This window comes from Myxocyprinus asiaticus, chromosome 13 (assembly GCF_019703515.2).
Source record: "Myxocyprinus asiaticus isolate MX2 ecotype Aquarium Trade chromosome 13, UBuf_Myxa_2, whole genome shotgun sequence".
Taxonomy (NCBI): Eukaryota; Metazoa; Chordata; class Actinopteri; order Cypriniformes; family Catostomidae; genus Myxocyprinus; species Myxocyprinus asiaticus.
In genome coordinates, this window is record NC_059356.1 from 35,134,596 (window position 1) to 35,156,310 (window position 21,715).

Below are 21,715 nucleotides of genomic sequence, written 5' to 3' on the forward strand. Positions count from 1 at the left end.
TTTGATCTCATTTAACGTAACATGAGATCACCTTAAACTCTAATGATGATGCGCAAGAGCATCATAGATTGCAAAGTATGAGGGAATTATAATGTAAAAATTCAAAATAAGTAAATACATAAGCACTCCCATTGTGAAATAAGTGGAGCTGAAGCTTCCACTCCGCTGAAGCAAAACTTGCGTGTTGAGCGTCTTTAAAGGAAACACCCCAGCATTACATCTTAAATGCAGTTATATTTAATGCATTATAGCTTTATTAAAGTTCAAATATACGGAAGCAGATCATGTAAATAACTACAAACTCCGAAACTGGCATTTCTCTGAAAAGCAGCATATAAGATATTTAGACTTGCTTTTAGAGAATAGATCTTGAATGTAAGTATATTTTGTCTTTATTCCACTCACAGAAGTACAACCAAGTGAAAAAATACACTTATATACAAAATACACTTATATTTAAGATACAGTCTCTGAAAGCAAGTCTAAATATCTTATATGTTGCTTCTCAAGTAAATGTATCTTGTTTTAAGGATTTTTAGACAATTTTAAACAGAAAACAAGACAAAACACTTGATAACAATAGGATTTGTTTTTTTTGTTTTTTTTTGCAGTGAATTTCTTTACTGAATTAAACTTAAGTATTTTATTCCCCTTTAATTCAGTGAATGTCATTTAGAGGTATTTTTAAAAGATGATTTTGTCCTCTTTATTGTTAGTAAGCATGTTTAATACAACCTTTTAAGTCGAAGCACAAGCTGAATAATTGGTTAAGAGCTAAAGATTAATCATTGCAATAATCGCAGAATAGTCGAATAATCGTTCTAATAATCGTTAGATTAATCGATTACAAAACAATCGTTAGTTGCAGCCCTAATGGACAGAGCAGCGTGAGCGCAAAGCTCTTAAAGCTGGAGTTTTGCAGCTTTGCGAGAATCAGTGAGAAGCAAGGCGCGAGAGGTGGAAACCACTTGAATTCGGCACAGAATTCTACATCACCATCCTTGAATTTACTATAGTAACACTAACTCTACTTTAGGCAGAAATAGATTGATAATAAATATTATCATATCACTAATTCAGCTCTATTTAATTTGTCATAGGCTACATTAGAGGAGTGAGGGATATATTTTTGTTACAACTTATAAATATTTATATTTTGTATTTATTGTTTTTACATGTGTTCTACTGTTTATAATTACAAAATTGCCATAGTTTGTTTTAAAGAAATCATGTTACATCTAACCATGGTAGTGAAGAAGATCCATGCTTCCATGTGTTTACTATGGTCTTGTTACGGATACCACTGTTAAAACTATAAAAATAAATAATGAATGAATAAATAAAAATGTTTAAAAGGGCAAATACAAAATAAATATTTTTTTTTTTTAAGATGAAATAGAAATGTGTAAATCCTAAAAAAAAAAATAGGCTAAAATATTTTGAGTGTAAGTAAAAATAACTAGCTTACTTTTTATAGATGTTATAGATAACCTTACTGTTGTTGATACGAGTAAATTTACATCTGCATCCAACTCAAAATCAATGTTGTAATGTAGAATGAGCATTTCAGTGGGACAAAATATGCAATCTTATTGGTCTTTTCAATTATTTTTGAAATATATGAAAAATATCACTTTTTTTTATTAGTTTCGGTCTTCACATTTTCATTTTATAGGCCCCAGATATAGCCTTCCATCTTCTTGAATTCAAGAAATGCAAGGTTTGGTCTCACATTCATGATGCGTAAGCCTGCTGAATTTATTAACAAAATGTTGAAATTATGCAATGCATCTAAGTTGCATCGAGCCAATTAAACAAATAACACAAATATTGAGTTTCGTGTTTTATGTTTTTTGGTACAACAAAGTCTCCGCTTTGTTGTTAGGAATAGAGGAACACTGAATATTAAGAGCTTCAATGATTTATATGGAAGCGTAATGCATTAAATGGCCATATTCTACACTTCAGAGGCATTTTATTTGAAAAGTCCCCTTTGCAATGTTCGTCAAGGTTTCTTGCATAAAAACAGGCGTAATTTAGTTACATGCCCATTTTCCACCATTTATCTGACTTTATGAGTAAACTGGCATTTGTACAACAGTGACTTCCATATGTAAATGCAAGGGCATAGACTTGGCTTGAAGGTTGCCGAGCGAAGCATTTACATGTTTCTATTGATCATGGTATAAATAAAAACTGATCAAAAAGTTTAAACCATAGTTTCTTTCATGGTTTTCGAGGATGAGGGCATGTCAAGCAATGTTGTCATTTACGCAATTTGGCAAGTATTTACCAAGTGCCATATCGTACCATAGAGTTTGATTGGACAGATAGCCTTTGATATTAACAACAAAAGATATGGGAAGCGTTTTCTCCTTTATTTTGCTAATCTAATGCATGACTATATGGTTAGTTGCACTGAGCATTGTTTATTTTGTTTTTTTAAGTAAAACCCTATGAAATCAGTTTAACCCCCCCCCCCCCCCCACCAAAATTCTGCTTTCCATTCCAAGTTTTAAAGTTTAATCAATTTCATTATCAAAATAGTGTCAAATCGAATAAATTAATAAAGCTTTAATCAAATGAAATAATATTTCAACATACCATTGCATTTTTTTTTAATCAAATTAAGTGCTTCAATAAAGATCCTCACAGCATAATCCAAAACACAAAATTGATCTATTTTTTTTTTTGTCAAATAAAGGGCTGCAGAACAGAGCATCACATTATAAATGAAAACATTCTATTTACTTCTATTTAGTACAACAGCACTCTTACTTGTGAAATATTGTTTACATTTAAAGAGGTCATGAAGTGCTCTTTTTGGTGGTGGTTGAGGAGATTCCACCTATACTATGAGCTTTGAGTGCCTAGAAAAGCGCTATATAAATTTTATATAAATTTTATAGTTTCATTTTCTTCCCTGATGTCCACTAATAATGTTAGTAAAGTTTTTTTTTCACCAAAACAGTCATAATTTTGTAATTTATGATAATTTTCCATCCTGTCTCTGACCATATTTCTAAAAAAGAAAAATAGATTTTTGCCTCAGCTCCTCCTTTAAACTTCAATGTAAACGCCCACTGTTATGATTGGCTAACAGTGTGCAGTCCCTCAAATTCAGCCATTTTTGAAATTCAACAAGAAGTGAATAAACAAGCACCAAAACATTAGAAATGTACATTTCACGGTTTACACATAACACACATCCAACATCAGAATATATTACACTATTCATCTCAAGCACAACTGGTAACACTCACACCCTGTCTACACCGGACGCTATAATCAATGACGCTGTCTACCATGGAAGCATCTGTTGCAGCACATCACACCAACAGTAAACATGTGTCCCGTTCCATTTTTGCACTGGTGCTACCACTGCCAACAACACAAAGAAACGTTTCAGAAAGTTTGTGTCAATGTGCCCGGTGTAGACAGCCTCAAGCCATTGCATTACGTCAATGGACACGCCTGGTTTAGACAGCCTCAATCCGTTGCATTGCGTCGCATCAACGGACGCGTCTGGTGAAGACAGCGTGTCAGCATCATAAACATTCATGACATTTGAAATATTAATGAATGGAACTGTTTACTTACGTTTTTGATCGGGTCCAATAGTGTTTTTAACTGCCCCATATCCTTGGTAAAGACTCGTTTTTAACTGCTTCACAAGACGCACGCATCCAGTTGATCATCCTGTACTGAGGTGCACATCGCCGGAAACAAGTCAAAAGATGTCCATCTAGTGCGTGCTTACATACACCAACAATTAAAAATAACGCTGATAGGCGAAAGAACAGTTTGTTGAGCAGTTTAAGCAACAAAACAACAGGAGCCACAGCAGCTGATGAAAGGCATCCTCTCTTCAGAGTTGAAACTTGACACAGCGTCTTTTAAAAGCGTGCCAGAGAGGTGACAACAGTCAAAGACGTCTGTGTAGTACATGTTTGTATACAAAAATAATTAAAAACAGTCCAGATGGATCCCCTTTTGTGTTCAGGAGTAGTTAGGCCACAGACAGTAGGCCTTTTGTCCTTCTTTCTGTCTCTGTTTACGAGCCAAATGAGCACCAGTGGGCGGGGCCATGAGTGCGATGATTTTAAAATAGGCATTGATGTTGTTGCTTTAGAGGCCGTCTTGATAAATGAGTACCCCAAGTGACGTAGGGAAGTCGCGGAAGTTGAGAATGGGGCGTTTCGGCAGCTTGGTTTCAATAAATGCTTTTATCGCATTGGGGATTAAGTTATGAGTTCTGGAAATTACAGTATGTTTTTATAGTAGAAAGACCACATATATGACAAAATATCAAGGAAAATTTGATTCCTCATGGCATGACCCCTTTAATTATTATTATTATTATTACAGTAAATACTACATTGTACTACACAGTGTTTATATATTTCTGTCTTGATTTCTTAAATTCTCCCGTCAAGCTTTTATTTTGAATTTAACTTTTATTTTGAGGTGAAGGCATATCCGTTATGCATTTTTGATTTTAGTTTCACACCTCTGGTTAAGACATTGGTTATATGGACAAGTGTGATTATTAAAGCCTAATCTGCTGCGATTTAATTATATGAATATATAGTTTGCAGGCGCTACTCACTTTACAGTAAATGTGCTGCTGTCTTCTGTCATCTACTACAACAAGCACAGTGATGCTTATAAAATGTGGTGTAGTGATCAGTCTGTGTTTTCAGCGTATACGTGGCTTCACATATTCACGTGTGTGCTGAAGCACACAGCACATGCAGACTGTATTTATTTAATTAAATCGGCAGTTTAATAATGACACAGTTAAATAATCACACTAGGACATATAACTATTTTTATTTGATTAGCCCCAGAATACAAATGTGGGTCAAAAATGACCCAGCGTTTAGTTTTTTAAACATAATTTTCAAATAAAATGGTCTTTTGATCTGCCACTCCAGGTATTCCTCAATTAAGGTCATCATGTGAAATGACTTTTTTTTATTCAGTTGAATATTTTTTCAATTATAAGAGAATTTGCATCACTACCCCTAGAATGCATACAGTATGTGGGTTGTATAGGACCTTTATGCATTTCCAATGGTATTCAATACATTTAACACTGGTATTATTTCTGTAATCCATTTTTTTTTTTTTTTTTTCAATTTCCATTTGTTATTTAATTAAATATATGTTGACTACCACATTCAACTTCATATTAATGAGTATAATTTAAGTATAGAAGGTTGTCATTCTGCCAATGCTTTTATCCAAAGTGCAGGACATTACACCCATTACAGGGACAGTCCTCATGGAGGAACCTGAGCTTAGATGCCTAGTTCACAGCAAGGGCACAATAGTCATAGAGCAGCTTCTGGACCACTTCTTAGTTTTCTGAGTGTATTTTAACTTTTCTTTTTTCAATATGCCTCACCACTCAGAACAACTAATAAAACTGCAAAGAATAATATAGAAATATAGTGTCATTCGGCAATATAGAGTACATAAGCCGCAGCCGTCTGTCACACAGTGCCCAGGAACCAAATTGAGTCCCCGCAGAAACACTGGTATCGTTATATCCTTTTTATTTTAGTATCGACTTGGCACTAAATTACAGGACTTCTGACAACACTATGTAGAAATAATTTTTTCTCATACTTTGAAATCACACTTTTCTGGATCACTGTGCATCAGACTATCAGACAGCACTCACTAATGTAAAGAATACATTTATAGAGGCCTTTAAGAGTACATACAGGGTACTGTACAGTGTCCATTAAGTGAATGAATGGAGCTGCAATTATAAAATCTTCTTCTTGTTAAAGCAAGTTTATCAGGTGCTGTGTATTCTCAGCTACCTGTCCTGTAATTTAACAGAATTGTGCTACATTTCAGTGGTTCTCAGCTGGTTTTGCTTCATTTTACATTGGCCATCAAGTTGCAACCAAACACAATACCAAAACTGTTTATCATGCTAAAAGTAAACAAAAATGTCCTTAAAATCAAACATTGAAATGTACGAATGAGCACTATGAACTGATTAGGCCCAACATGTAAAATTATTAACATGAACAGACAGGATATTCCTAATAAATAGGGAAATTTACAATTTTCTAAATAAACAAGCTGAAGCGTGATTTACCAGCTTAACATATGGAAAAACACTGTATTAGCATTAGCTATATTACCAAGTGACATGACTTTGACAAAATACTGAAGTTTCATTGGACACACAGCTTTTTATGACAACAACAAATTATATGGGAAGTGTTTTCTCCTCCTTTTTAAAAGTTTATAAGCTTACTCTTAACTTAGAAGGGAGTTCACAGCCCGCCACTTCCTGTCCCATTACACTGTTTGTGTGTGTGCGTATGTGTGAGCATGTGTGTGTTTCCAAGCAGTGTCACTGAATAGACATACATATATACAGTGACAAAAAAACAACAGATTTCCAGTTAGCTTACCACACATACACAAATACTACACTTACAAAAAAAAAAAAAAAAAAAAAAAAAAAAAAATGGCAGACACAAAAGCCACTCATTGCCATTCAACTAACCACAAAGACAAACACTTGTTTCCAGTTGATGTGATGGATGAAGGAGACTGATGTCTGATGTGATTTTGACTGTTGCAGAAATGACAAATGACTCTTGAATGACTCTTGCAGAAATCAGGTCAGAGAAGTCATCTGATCTTATGATGGGACTCTGTACCCATTAACACTTTTTTGCACACCTCACACTTAATACTTGGCCTCCTCTTTACATTTTTCTCTTTATTGCTATCTCAATTAAATTTAGTTCAGTGTAATTCAATATATTCAATTCAATTCAATTCTGGTTGAGTAACGTCGAGTCAATATAAAGTCAATTCTAGTCAAGTCAATTCTGATCAAGTCCTTATATTTCATGTCAATTCTAATTCAATCTTAGGTATTTTTTCCTGTAGTATTTTAAAAACAATATATTTCATATATAAGTCAATTCTGGTAAAGTCAATTAAATTCTGGTTCCCTATCTGTCACTCACTCGACGTTGGTGTCGATGTAGTGACACTAGGGGTCACTCTTGGGAGCCCGAGACACCTCTGGTCTTTGATAAAAGGCCAATGAAAATTGGCGAGTGGTATTTGCATGCCGAACATACGGGTATAAAAGGAGCTGGTATACAACCACTCATTCAGATTTTCTCTTCAGAGCCGAACGGTCATGCTCACTGAGCTGAATACTACTGTTCATTCACCTCTGCTGGATCTGACGGCGCATTTCAGCGGCTTCTCCCTCCTCTGCACTGGTGCACTGCAGAGAATGCCCCTGGGCGCTTCGGCAGAAAAACTAGAGAGTATATTTTCTGAAAGAGCATTTTTCCCCTCTAAAAGAGTATATATTTCTCTAAAAGAGCACACACATGGAACATCTTTTTAAAGACGCGTCTTTTTAAAGATGCTTTTCCGATTGTGTGTTATTCCTGGTTGTGCTCGTTATCTCTCGCCTTCTAACGGTCACGATCACTGTCTTTCGTGTCTGGGCACTGCTCACGCGGAGACAGCGTTCGTGGATGGTCATGTTCTCATTGCAAGAATATGTCCATGGCAACGTTGCGGTCGCGGCTCGCCTTCGTAAGAAAGCGAGCCACCCCAGAGGCTCCCGCCTCGGCCCTTTTACCCACGGGTTTGAGGCCAACGCGGCTAGCACTGGGGGCGATTTGGGGACCCCAATGGGACCGCCTCCGCCGGGTATCCCCCCGTGGACCCCCCATTCCCCAATTCCCGATCGGGCTTCCGGGTGAGTCCGCCGGCTCGTCTCACGGCGAGTTCGACCTCTTATTCGGAGCCCGCGAAAGTGATGAGCTCTCGAGTGCAGCATCGCAGAGCGGGCTCGTCCAGTCGGAAGCCTCAGCTGGGCTCCTCCCTTCGGGGTTGATCGCCCAGTCACAGGCTGACGCGGAGATGACGACATGCTATCCCGGGCAGCCGCGAGCGTCGGTTAGAGTGGATTTCACCGCTCTTCCCTGAACCCTCGCGGCTCGGTGATTGGTTCCTGGGCTCGCGGCGCTGCTCAAAGCCACGTCCCGCCCCCGTTCCTTTCTTCCCAGAAGTGCATGAGGAGCTGACAAGGTCGTGGGAGGCACTTTTTACTGCCCGTTCCCGATCTTTTCAGCTTCCCCGCTCTCACTACCCTCGATGGCGGGGCGACCAAGGGTTATTCGGCAATCCCCCGGTGGATAAAGGCGCTCGTGGTGCACCTATGCCCGCAGAGCGCCGCCACCTGACGCGGGTGCCCAAAGCCCCCGTCCAAGGCCTGTAGGTTTACGTCGTCTCTGAGGGCCAAGGCCTACGGTGCCGCTGGACAAGCCGCCTCTGCCCTGCACGCCATGGCTCTCCTGCAAGTCCGCCAAGGCGCTAAAGGAACTGCACGAGGTTAGTTCCGCCCCGGGATTGATGCAGGAACTGCGCTTGGTGACCGACCTCGCTCTCCGAGCGACGGAGGTCACGGCGTGGTCTCTCGGGCGGATGATGGCCACACTAGTGGTCCAGGAGTGCCACATTTGGATCAACCTGGTCGAGATGGGTGAGGCCGACAAGACATGATTCCTTGCTGCCCCCATTTCCCAGGTGGGTCTATTCGGCGACACCGTCGAGGACTTTGCCCAGCAGTTCTCGATGGTAGAGCAGTAGATGGATGCTAGCCGGCATATCCTGCCCCGGTGTGGAGCCCACCGCAGGAAGCAGACGCCGCCCATCTCGCGGCCGCCCAGAACCCGTGAAAGGCTTCAAAGCACCCTTGAGACGGGTGACCCAGGGACAACGAACACTGCTCTGGAGCTGGTAAGCAGATCTTCATCTTTTTGTTACCTTTTGCATTTAATTGCGCTGCATGCCCAAGTGGCTGCAGTACTCAAGAGCTCAGTAAGAGTGGTTTCCTTGTTCCCTGGGTCACGTATCCGGTGTGTATGGCTGGCATCACGACCACCGTCTACCACTCCATTTGGCAGGTTGGCGCTCTAGCGGCGGTCTCCCGCCCTGAGCGCCCAGCTGTGGCACAAATCCGACGTGGTGTGGCACCTCGTGCTCCGCCCCGCCGCGAGGCCCCACCTGCCGGTACATCCGATGATGTTGTCCCTTTGGTCCCCCTTGCGCGGAACTTGGACGCATCGGCTTGCGCCTTCCAATCCGTCACAAGGGCTGGTCCGGTCGGCTGCGCGATTCACTTCGCCGGGCATCCGCCCAGGTTCAGCGGTGTCCACTTCACCTTGGTGAAAGACGAAAACGCTGCTACCTTGCGCGGAGATTGCTACCCTCCTACGGAAGGACGTGATAGAACCTGTCCCTCCAGCCGAGATGAAGAAAGGGTTTTACAGCCCCTACTTCATTGTACCAAAAAAAGGCGGTGGGTTGCGGCCAATCTTGGACCTGCGAGTACTGAACCGGGCTTTACACAGACTCCCGTTCAAGATGCTGATGCAAAGACACATTCTAGCGAGTGTCCGGCATCAAGATTGGTTCGCGGCAGTAGACATGAAGGATGCGTACTTTCACGTCTCGATCCTTCCTCGACACAGACCCTTCCTGCGGTTCGTGTTCGAGGGTCAGGCGTATCAGTACAAAGTCCTCCCTTTCGGCCTGTCCCTGTCTCCTTGCGTCTTTACGAAGATCGCAGAGGCTGCCCTTGCCCCGTTAAGGGAGGTGGGCATTCGCATTCTCAACTATCTCAACGACTGTCTAATCTTAGCTCACTCTCGAGATGTGTTGTGTGCACACAGGGACCTGGTGCTCTCACATCTCAGCCGACTAGGGCTTCAGGTCAACTGGGAAAAGAGCAAGCTCCTCCCGGTTCAGAGCATCTCTTTTCTCGGTTTGGAGTTGGACCCAGTCTCCTTGACGGCGCGCCTTACGAACGATCGCGCCCAGTCGGTGCTGGCCTGTTTGAAGGCGTTCAGACAGAAAACAGCGGTTCCACTGAAACTTTTTCAGAGGCTCCTGGGGCATATGGCATCCTCGGCGGTGGCCACCCCGCTCGGGTTGATGCATATGAGGCCGCTTCAGCACTGGCTCCAGACTCGAGTCCCGAGACGGGCATGGCGCCACGGGACACCGCGTGGCCATTACGTTGGTCTGTCACCGTCTTTTCAGCCCTTGGACCGACCTCTCTTTTCTACGAGCAGGTGTTCCTCTAGCACTGGTCCCCAGGCGCGTCGTGGTCATGACAGACGCCTCCAAAATGGGCTGGGGCGCCGTTTGCAATGGGCACGCAGCCACCGGCCTCTGGATGGGTCCGCGGCTGTGTTGGCAGATCAACTGCCTCGAGTTGTTGGCAATTCTGCTCGCCCTGCGGAGGTTTCGGCCGTTGATCCAGGGCAAGCACGTGTTAGTTCAGACAGACAACACGACAATGGTAGCATGTCAACCGCCAAGGTGGTTTGCGCTCTCGTTGTATGTCACAACTCGCCCGCCGTCTCCTCCTCTGGAGTCAGCAGCACCTCAAGTCGCTGCAAGCCACTCACATCCCGGGCAACCTCAACACTACGGCGGACGCACTGTCACAACAGGTTACCCTCAGGGGAGAGTGGAGACTCCACCTTCAGGTGGTCCAGCTGATTTGGAGTCGATTCGACAGGCACAGGTGCACCTGTTCGCCTCCCAAGAATCCTCCCCACTGCCCGCTCTGGTACGCCCTGACCGAGGCCTCTCTCGGCATAGACGTACTGGCACACAGCTGGCCCCCTGGCATTCGCAAATATGCATTTTCCCCCAGTGAGCCTGCTTACACAGACCCTGTGCAAGGTCAGGGAGGACGAGGAGAAGGTCGTCCTGGTAAGCACCCTACTGGCCCGCCCAGACGTGGTGCTCGGACCTCACGCTCCTCGCGACAGCTCCCCCCTGGCAAAATTCCCCTGAGGAAGAACCTTCTTTCTCAGGGAAGGGGCACCATCCACCATAACTATGGCATATCTCGCCCAAAACCTGCCGCCCCCGGTAGGGCTACATGCCCATTCTACCCGTGGTGTAGCGGCTTCTTGGGCCTTGGCCAGGGGTGCCTCTCTAACAGACATTTGCAGAGCAGCGGGCTGGGCAACACCCAACAGCTTTGCAAGGTTCTACAACCTCCGGGTGGAACCGGTTTTGTCCCAGGTAGTGGCACACAACAAGCGGATAAGCCCGGGATAGCCGGCCGGGTGTATCGCTTGCACATAGCGCCTTCCACCTCCTTTTGAGCTGAAGACGTGCGCTGTTAATTCCCAGTAGTGTTCACAAAATTTGTTCCCTGGTTGACTTCCTCCGAGCCCTGTGGCAGTCGAGTTTTCGGAGAGACTCGCTGCCGTCCCAGTACACACGCTAACTAATAGCCCAGTTCTGGGGTAGGTGCTCCGCATGTGGCGGTTCCCTGTAAGGCTAACCCCATGCGATCTATATCTTCCACTAATTTGTTTCCATGGGCAGAGTCCCTCTGCCCCAGTCTCCATGTTTGTAGTAACTACTCCCCCATTGGGCAGGATCTACCTTGAAGGCTCTCCACATGGTTGGAAAGACCATGTGACATATTCTTCCACTTAAATATCCCCCCCTCTCTTGGGGCGAGGTGTGGTCTCCGCGGTGTCCTCGCCTTGGGAGGGACACCCCCCGACTAGACCTGGCGGCCCAGTCGGATAATCCCCCTTTTTTTTAGAGAGTGGAAAAAGAGAAGGGGAAAAGAGGCCACGACTGGGTTAAGCCTGTCTCTATCTTTGGGTAGTCGACTTGTCCCCAAGTCTATGGAGTACCGGCAGTTTTTCTTGCATACCACCACTTCTCAGAGTCTCCTGGTACAATGTCTTTATTTAATGTATGTCAGTGATTTGATGCGGCCTGCCAATCACTTTTATCTGACCTTCCAAATGATTTTGATAAAATTGCGGTAAAAATCCGAATGCTCTCTGCGCAAAACTCAGCGGTGAGTTTAACAACACTCAACACGTGCAACAGCATCGGTGCTCGTCAAGCTATCCGTTATGCAGTTCTGGAGGAGCACATGTATTTAAGCTTGTCTGGACATAGTTCAGTTGCACTCTTCTCCAAATCATGAACCAGCAACTTTTGGTGAGCACATTTTATCATGTCTTATTCACACAAATCTATTTATGCAAACTGTTTCGCTGCTGGGGCAAGACTATGGACTTAAAAAAAAATTCAAAGCTGTAATAGAAGTTATGTCAGATCATATGCACAACCTTTTTTCACAAAAAGGCAAATCAATGATGAAAATCGAACCTTCAAAGAAAATGCACAAGAAAATTAGCTTTTTATTCCCCATTCTTTTCTGTAGTGCTCGCAAAAAGATTGTGAAGTGTCACTGAACCTGCCTATGCATATATCCTGAAGTGTTTCGTTCTACATACAGATGTGTGTCAGATTTTTCAATCGCGAACATCATCAAATCAGTTTGTTTACTTTTTCTAATGATCTGGCTCCTGTGTGCAAATTAATGAGTACAGGACTAGGAAGACAAATTTTGCCCTAATTGAATGGGAGGATAATAAAAAAGGAAGAACAGACATAAAGCTCTTTTTCAGTTTTTGGCTACATTTATTTTGTGTAAAAAGAGAGTTCTGATTAGATTGCCACTGTTCTCTTATGTGTGTTGATATTGTCAAAGATACACACTTAAGCAGATCTAAATATTCTTTCTCAGTTTTCATAAATAATAATCCTTAATTGTATTTTTTTATTTTTCAAAGTAAAGTTATTCAAAACCTAGTTGTTAGTTGAGGGTGTGAGGTCATATGTGTTCTTCAGCCAGATCTTAAGAAGGAATTTACAGCCAGACCTTGAAAATGTTATTTAAACATCTCTTTTAATGTAATTAAATACAATTTTAATGTAAATAAATGCGTATTATTAACAGTTTTGTATTTCATGTTAACATGTTAGTTACAATAAAAGTGTTAGGTAAGATAAATAGGAAAAAAAAAAAGAAAAAAAACTTGTCCCCAGTTCAGTTTATTTACTTTACTTTTTCTTCTACTTCAAGCACAGGGATTGGGAAAAGCACAAATAAAAAATGATACAAATAACAATTTGCAAAAAAAACTTTTTTTGGGTGGTTTTTTACTTTGGAAACAAAATCTCAATGTTCTCTCTTTGCAGGAGTCGCGTGGCACCATGCAAGTGTCGGACGTGTGAACGACGAGCTCTGCACACTTTGCTAGTTCTTAATACTTTTTGTGTCATAAACTGGTGAGATTTGATACACCCTGTTCCATAACTGTTCTATGAAGACAATATGTCAAAGAATTAGAAATCCTCAGGCTCAGGAGACACTAAAAGACACTTACGTGCTCAAGCTGACACCCCTGACAGGGGCGCAGACCAGGGACTCAGTTTGGACGGTGTGGTGGGAGAGATTCAGTGTCAACTGTCGAGCATGTCGGCAATGCTGGCGAAGGTCATTGCTGATTTGGAGGATCTTGCTGTAATACATTGATCGCCATGGAGACAAAGTTCTCTAAGTTGGTTACAAGAATGGGGTACGTCGAGAAACAGATCGATTATCTGGAGTCATCGGAGAGGGAATTAGCTGCTAATCCGCTAGCGGCCAAAGTGGACTTGGAACGCATTTGGGAAAAGTCGGATGATATGGAGAATCGTAATCGGCGAAACAATGTCCGAATTGTTGGAAATCCTGAGAATGAAGAAGGCAGAGATATGGTGAAATTTCTAGACGAGCTCTTCCTGAGTCTGCTCAACATAACAGGCTATAAGCTGGAAATTGAGCGAGTTCACAGGGTTCCGGCTCAGAGATCCGTAGAAGGAGACAGGCCCCCATCAATTCTGGCTAAATTTCTGAGATCATCCGATAACGATCTTGTGTTACACAAGGCGAGGAGTAAAGGAAGGCTTTCTTGGAAGAACCACAGCATTTTCTTGTTCCCAGACTTTTGACAAGAGAGAAACATGATTGATTCTTGATACAGCTGAGAGGACCTGACTCACTGAACATTCCGAGGAAGCTGGGCACCTTCTTTGTTTCTTTTGGTGTTGGTTCCGCCTAGTGGCTGGAGTTTGTTTTGTGGAATAACACTCCTTCGGGACAGTTTGTGGATGTATCTGCATGTTTCTTTATGCTTGTGCCTCCTATTGGACAGAGTTTGTTTTGTGGAATATTTCTTGCAAATCATTAGAGTGATTAGGGCATCTGTTCCACTCATGTAACGGCCGAATGGGCCTGCTCACTGAACATTCGTTTGACTGTCCGAGGAAACTGAATGGCCTTTTTTTTTTTTTTTGTGCTGGTTCCGCTAGCAGCTGGAGTTTGTTTTGTGGAGAAACACACCTTCAGGACGGTTATGTGGATGATTCTACATGTTCATATTGGCTGGAGTTTGTTTTATAGATCATTTTCTGTTGTGTAATTCTGTCTCATAATTTTTATTGAAACACCAGACTCGAGCAATCTGACGGCAAAGTTGTCATGGGGGCTATCGTAGGCGTACATGGACTGTCTGAGTTTAGAGGGATGGACGCCAGTTGGCACTGTCGTGCGCGGGGTTAATGCGCATGTTTTTATTTTTTCTGTGTTGTTTATTTATTTTTTGTTGCTCTAATGTTGGAATGTGGTCTTTATAATTTTGTTTTTGACACACAATCTATTTTTCTCGTTTGTCAAAATGTCAAATGTTATTATGAGTGGATTGTCTCTCTCCACGTGGAATGTGGATGGGTTGGAGCACCCCATAAAAAGAAGTTATTTCTTTACTTAAATGTAAAAAATATGATATAGTGTTTCTTCAAGAAACGCATATTTTCCCGCAGGAAGCGGAAAAATTTGGGAAGATATGGGATGGACATGTTTTCTTTAGTGCTGGCCCAAGTAAGAGCAGGGGAGTCATTACAATGATAGGTAAACATCTACAATTCAAATGCCTCAAACAGATTAAAGATAAATTCAGAAGAGTCATTATAGTTTTAGCTGAAATTCAGGGGCAAAGGTTGGATCTGGCTAATATTTACGCACCAAACACTGATGAACAGGGCTTTTTTATAGATCTTGAAGGGATGTTGCAAGCCACTGGCACCCCTTATAATATTGATATAATATTGGGAGGAGACTTTAATCTGTGTAAAAATCTTGGTCTTACAGATATTTGGAGACTTTTGAACCCATCTGGTAGGGACTATACATTTTTTCATCAGTCAACAAGATTTATTCTAGAACAGATTTGTTTTTTATATTGAAGTCCCTCATTTCATCTGTTGTTGATTGCGCAATTGGAAACATTTTAGTCTCAGATCACTCCCTGGTGAGTTTAGAGGTGTTGCCACATATGGAGAAAAGAAAATCATATAGTTGGCGCTTTAATATATCCCTTTTGCAAAATCCTGAATTCCAACAAATGCTAAAGGCTGAAATCAATGTCTATATGGAGACCAACTGGACCTTAGTATCCTCTGTGGACGTGGCTTGGGAGGCACTTAAGGTGGTTCTTAGGGGTCAGATCATACAGTATGCCTCATTTACCAAAAAATCCAAAGCACGGGAACTCGGGAATATTAAAAGTGCCGAGGCAGAGCTAAAGTGTCATCTGATGGCCTCAGAGAATTGACTCGATTGAAATACAGATATAATACTATTTTGTCACGGAAGGTGGAGTTTTGGCTATTCAGGGCAGGCATATTTTGAGATGGGGACAAAGCAGGGAAGCTTTTGGCTAGATATATAAAGCAGAGAGAGTCTTTTTCTACTATTACCTCAGTGAAATCTGCTGGTGGTGAAAATATTTCCCTCAGTCATTGATATTAATAATGCTTTTAAAGAATTCTATCTTGATCTGTATAGTTCCACATCTTCGTCTACTGATGAAGACATTAGAAACGTTGTGGAACCATTAGAACTCCCTAAATTGACGAATGAGCAAAAAAATTATCTTGATTCTGAGATAACCTTGGAGGAGCTTGGCGAGGTAATTAAGGCCTTGCCTACAGGCAAGTCTCCAGGGCCAGATGGTTTTGCTGCTGAATTTTTTTAGATCTTATGCTACAGAATTGGCTCCACTTTTGTTAGAAGTTTATATGGAATCATTAAAGAATGGAAAGTTTCCGCCAACCATGACACAAGCCCGGATCAGTCTGATTCTTAAAAAGAACAAAGATCCAAGTGAGTGTAAGAGTCACCGTCCAATTTCCCTGATCCAGCTAGACGTAAAAATATTGTCAAAAATACTGGCTAACCAATTAAGTAAAGTTATGACATCTTTTCTACATATAGATCAGATGGGGTTTATTCAGGGCCGCAGCTCTTCTGATAACATTAGGCGTTTCATCAATATCATGTGGTCAGTAGCGAATGATCAGACTCCGGTCGCTGCCATCTCACTTGACACCAAAAAGGCATTTGATATGGCAGAATGGGATTATCTTTTTAAGATTTTGGAAATATACGGGTTCGGGAATACTTTTATTGGATGGATTAAGTTACTTTATAGACACCCGGTAGCTGCGGTACAAACAAATGGATTCATTTCAGATTATTTTACTCTGGATAGGGGCACCCGGCAGGGTTGCCCTCTATCCCCATTATTGTTCTGTCTTGCCCTGGAACCATTAGCAGCCGTGATAAGAAAGGAGGATGATTTTCCAGGGGTGGTGGCAGGAGGTGTGGCGCGTAAGCTTTTGCTTTACGCTGATGATATTTTATTATTAGTCTCTGAACCAATTAGATCTATGCCTTGCCTCCATAGAATTATTAATTCCTTTTCTCGGGATACAGAGTCAATTGGTCTAAATCCGAAGCTTTGGCTCTGACAGTGTACTGCCTATTAACGGCTTTCCAGCCGGATGCCTTCCAGTGACCCAAACAGGGCATTAAGTATTTGGGCATTATATTCCCAGCAAATTTGTCTGATTTAGTTAGTTAATTTTGACCCCTTAATAAAAAGGTTTTCAAACAATGTGGGCAGGTGGGCTTCATTACATTTATCTATGATTGGGAAGGTTAATGTTATTAAAATGAATTGTATTCCAAAATTTAACTACCTGTTACGATCTCTCCCTGTAGATGTCCCCCTCTCTTATTTCAAGCAATTTGATAGCATAGCGAAGTCCTTCATTTGGAATGGTAAGCATCCTAGATTGCATTTTACATAGGCTGACTGACAAAGGTGGGCTAGGCCTACCCAAGATTTTGTTTTATTATTATGCATTCGGTCTCAGACATTTGGCTCATTGGATGCTTCTTCCTGAAAGAGACCCTCCCTGGTTTTGTATTGAACAGGAAGTTCTTGCCCCTGTTTTGCCAGTGCAAAGCCTTTCTATCAAACTAATTGGAGAAGTTAAGTTGCACCCCGTTATCTCGCATTTGCAATCTGTATGGACAAAAGTGTCCAGAGTGTTTAATTCAGACATTTATTTAAATGTTGCCTCAAGCTGAACCCTAAATTATGTATTAATAAGTCCCGTTTCTGCTGGTCAGAGTGGATTGTGATGGGGGTTACTACACACTGTGACCTGAATGAGAGTGGCGTGTTGAGATCTTTTGAAAATTTGGTTCAACATTTTGGGATTCCCAGATCTAAGTTCTATAGGTATTTACAGCTGCACCACCTGCTCCGTATTGTTTTTGGGAGTAGCACACACACCCCTAAAGCGGCAGATACTCAGGGAGAGGTGATTACTGCTTTTGGAAAAGGTCATGAGTATTACTCCCTGTTAATTCAGAGTCTAGAGGATGGAGCTTCAACTTCTCTTAAGAGATTATGGGAGAAAGATTTAAATTTGGTATTGGAGGAGGGAGTGTGGGATAGGATTCTAAAAAATGTCAAGTCTGCATCTAGAGATGGAAGGGCTCACCTTATGCAATTCAAGATTTTACATAAATTCTGTTGGACCCCCTCTAGATTGTATAGGCTTGGCCTTAAAGACACACCCACCTGCTGGCGATGCCAATCAGAAGATGGAAACACAACTCATGTCTTTTGGGGGTGTGTTAAGATCCAAGAATTTTGGTTGAAGGTTCAGAGTTGTATGTGTGATGTTTTGGGCACTCAAATTTTACTTTGCCCCAGACTCTGTATTTTGGGTGATGGGGCAGTCATAAATTTGGGGGATAAACATACAAAAGATTGGTTTCTGACCAGTATCATGATTGGCAGCAGAGCATGTGAGCGAAGCGGAGCGGTGTGACACTCCGCTCAATAACCCGCTCCATGCACGTGCGCTCCGCTCACGGCCCAAGCTGATGCTCCGCTCAAGTACCGCTCACCGGTAAAAAAGCGTTTGCTCAAATCCCGCTCCGATGTTACATTTCTCTGTTGTATACTTGGTTCCAAGCACGCACACAGGGGGTAGCTACAGTGGCCCAAGCAACTGCCCCTTTGCCTACATGGGCTGAGAGCCCCTCTGGGTGAACTACAGTGCATCCGGAAAGTATTCACAGTGCTTCACTTTTTCCACATTTTGTTATGTTACAGCCTTTTTCCAAAATGGATTAAATTCATTATTTTCCTCAAAATTCCACAAACAATACCCCATAATGACAAGTTTGTTTGAAATCTTTGCAAATTTATTAAAAATAAAAAATGAAAAAAATCACATGTACATAAGTATTCACAGCCTTTGCCATGACACTCAAAATTGAGCTCAAGTGCATCCTGTTTCCACTTATCATCCTTGAGATGTTTCTGCAACTTGATTGGAGTCCACCTGTGGTAAATTCGGTTGATTGGACATGATTTGGAAAGGCACACACCTGTCTATATAAGGTCCCACAGTTAACAGTGCATGTCAGAGCACAAACCAAGCCATGAAGTCCTAGGAATTGTCTGTAGACCTCCGAGACAGGATTGTATCGAGGCACAGATCTGGGGAAGGGTACAGAAAAATTTCTGCAGCATTGAAGGTCCCAATGAGCACAGAGGCCTCCATCATCCGTAAATGGAAGAAGTTTGGAACCACCAGGACTCTTCCTAGAGCTGGCCGCCCGGCCAAACTGAGCGATCGGGGGAGAAGGGCCTTAGTCAGGGAGGTGACCAAGAACCCGATGGTCACTCTGACAGAGCTCCAGCGTTTCTCTGTGGAGAGAGGAGAACCTTCCAGAAGAACAACCATCTGTGCAGCACTCCACCAATCAGGCCTGTATGGTAGAGTGGCCAGACGGAAGCCACTCCTCAGTAAAAGGCACATGACAGCCCACCTGGAGTTTGCCAAAAGGCACCTGAAGGACTCTCAGACCATGAGAAACAAAGATTGAACTCTTTTGCTTGAATGGCAAGCGTCATGTCTGGAGGAAACCAGGCACCGCTCATCACCTGGCCAATACCATCCCTACAGTGAAGCATGGTGGTGGCAGCATCATGCTGTGGGGATGTTTTTCAGCAGCAGGAACTGGGAGACTAGTCAGGATCGAGGGAAAGATGAATGCAGCAATGTACAGAGACATCCTTGATGAAAACCTGCTCCAGAGCGCTCTGGACCTCAGACTGGGGCGAAGGTTCATTTTCCAAAAGGACAACGACCCTAAGCACACAGCCAAGATAACAAAGGAGTGGCTCCGGGACAACTCTGTGAATGTCCTTGAGTGGCCCAGCCAGAGCCCAGACTTGAACCCGGTTGAACATCTCTGGAGAGATCTGAAAATGGCTGTGCACCGACGCTCCCCATACAACCTGATGGAGCTTGAGAGGTCCTGCAAAGAAGAATGGGAGAAACTGCCCAAAATTAGGTGTGCCAAGCTTGTAGCATCATACTCAAAAAGACTTGAGGCTGTAATTGGTGCCAAAGGTGCTTCAACAAAGTACTGAGCAAAGGCTGTGAATACTTACGTACATGTGATTTTTTTTTCGTTTTTATTTTTAATAAATTTGCAAAGATTTCAAACAAACTTTCACGTTGTCATTATGGGGTATTGTTTGTAGAATTTTGAGGAAAATAATGAATTGAATCCATTTTGGAATAAGGCTGTAACATAACAAAATGTGGAAAAAGTGAAGCGCTGTGAATACTTTCCGGATGCACTGTAAAGACTATAGGCCAACATTTATTAAATTATCAAATGATTAGTAATGTATACATCTGAAATTATGTGATTGTATTGTTGTGTTTTATTATATAAAATCTTGCTGTTTATTTTGGACTGGTTTACAACTGCTGTTAGATAATCGGGTCAACCAGAACTTTATCATTTGTAATCAGTCAAATTGTTCTCTGTTAGCACATATGTCATTAAACATCTTTAAATAATGCCATAACATTTGTTTTCAGTTCTAATTACCTTTATTTTATTCACTCTACAAGTGATAAAACACGTGCGTTGGCACGGAAACTCGCATATGCGCAAATTTGCGCTTTTCAGTTTAAACTGGACCCGAGTTGTAAAACCAAACCAGAACACCACAATCTTTTCAACTTTAAAGTTTGTTCGAGTCGTTTATGTCAATAATGAAAACATGGACTGGTACCAGGAAAAATATTGCTGGTAAAAGTGAAATTCATAATTGTTTTTCAGTTGTCTCCACAGAATGATTATACTGCAGATTTGATACATTAATATGTTTCTGATTTAATGCTATCAGACTTTGCATCTGTAAATTAAAATGAGCAAATTCTCATCCTAATTTTGTGTTCAGTTTTAAAGGGTGTATTAAGTTATCCAGAAAACAGCAGTGAATTGTTCTCTTTTTCAGTGTTGTTGCTTTATTAATATTCTCTACAATTTTATATGTATGAATCATATGCAATTTAAAGGACTGTGGTTATTTATATAATAATTATCATATTAGTAGATAGCATGTGCCCCCTTTGTTTTTCCTTGATATTTTAAATCATTATAAAGTGAATCTGGACAAAATGATCAAATGATCATGTCTTGTGCATGCACTCTTTATATATACAGCAGGGTTTAACCATGGATTTTACGAATAAAAAATATTTGTCCTGCATAGAGCGAGATTTTGTCCAACATATACACTACCGGTCAAAAGTTTTGAAACGCTTGACTGAAATGTTTCTCATGATCTTAAAAATCTTTTGATCTGAAGGCATATGCTTAAATGTTTGAAATTAGTTTTGTAGACAAAAATATAATTGTGCCACCATATTAATTTATTTCATTATAAAACTAAAATGTAATGTAAAAAAAAAAGTGTTTGAAATTGATGACTTGGACCAAATAATAAAGAAAAGCAGCCAATAAGTGCCCAACATAGATGGGAACTCCTTCAATACTTTTTGAAAAGCATCCCAGTGTGATACCTCAAGAAGTTGGTTGAGAAAATGTCAAGAGTACATGTGCTAAAATATAACACAGTTTTGATTTATTTTGGATTTTGTTTAGTCACAACATAATTCCCATTGTTCCATTTATGTTATTCCATAGTTTTGATGACTTCACTATTATTCTAAAATGTGATAAAAAATTATAATAAAGAATGAGTAAGTGTTTCAAAACTTTTGACCGGTAGTGTATATTAGATGAAATCATGTTTAATGATCCTAAAACAAATAAAAATTATTTAATTCACAAATTACACTGCCTTCATTTAAGAAATGTTTTATTTCTAATGTACAATCATTTATAGATTTTTTTCTCTGTGCATTAATGCAGCAAGCAATGTCGGAAGAGGATATAAATTCTCTATGCGAGAGCAGAAATCTTTATTAATCAAATGCTCAATTGTACAATAGAGGCATGAAAGCAGAATGCTCCGCCTGCAAATTAGGACACTGCAAGATCATACATGTTTATTAGTTTTGTGTGTGTGTTTCAAGG

General features: G+C 41.5%; 1 protein-coding gene across 5 annotated transcripts in view; it reads right to left on the reverse strand.

Annotated features, from left to right (window-relative positions):
• The window catches only part of LOC127450492 (signal transducer and activator of transcription 5B-like), a 144,107-nt gene that overhangs the window by 40,370 nt on the left and 82,022 nt on the right, over positions 1-21,715 (reverse strand). The window contains exon 3 of one of the 5 annotated variants that reach the window (XM_051714660.1): positions 3,601-3,704. The exons of the other annotated variants lie outside the window; for them this stretch is intronic. The gene's annotated coding sequence lies outside the window, so the exon portion shown is untranslated. The remainder of the gene's footprint in view (positions 1-3,600; positions 3,705-21,715) is intronic. 5 annotated transcript variants of the gene reach the window in all.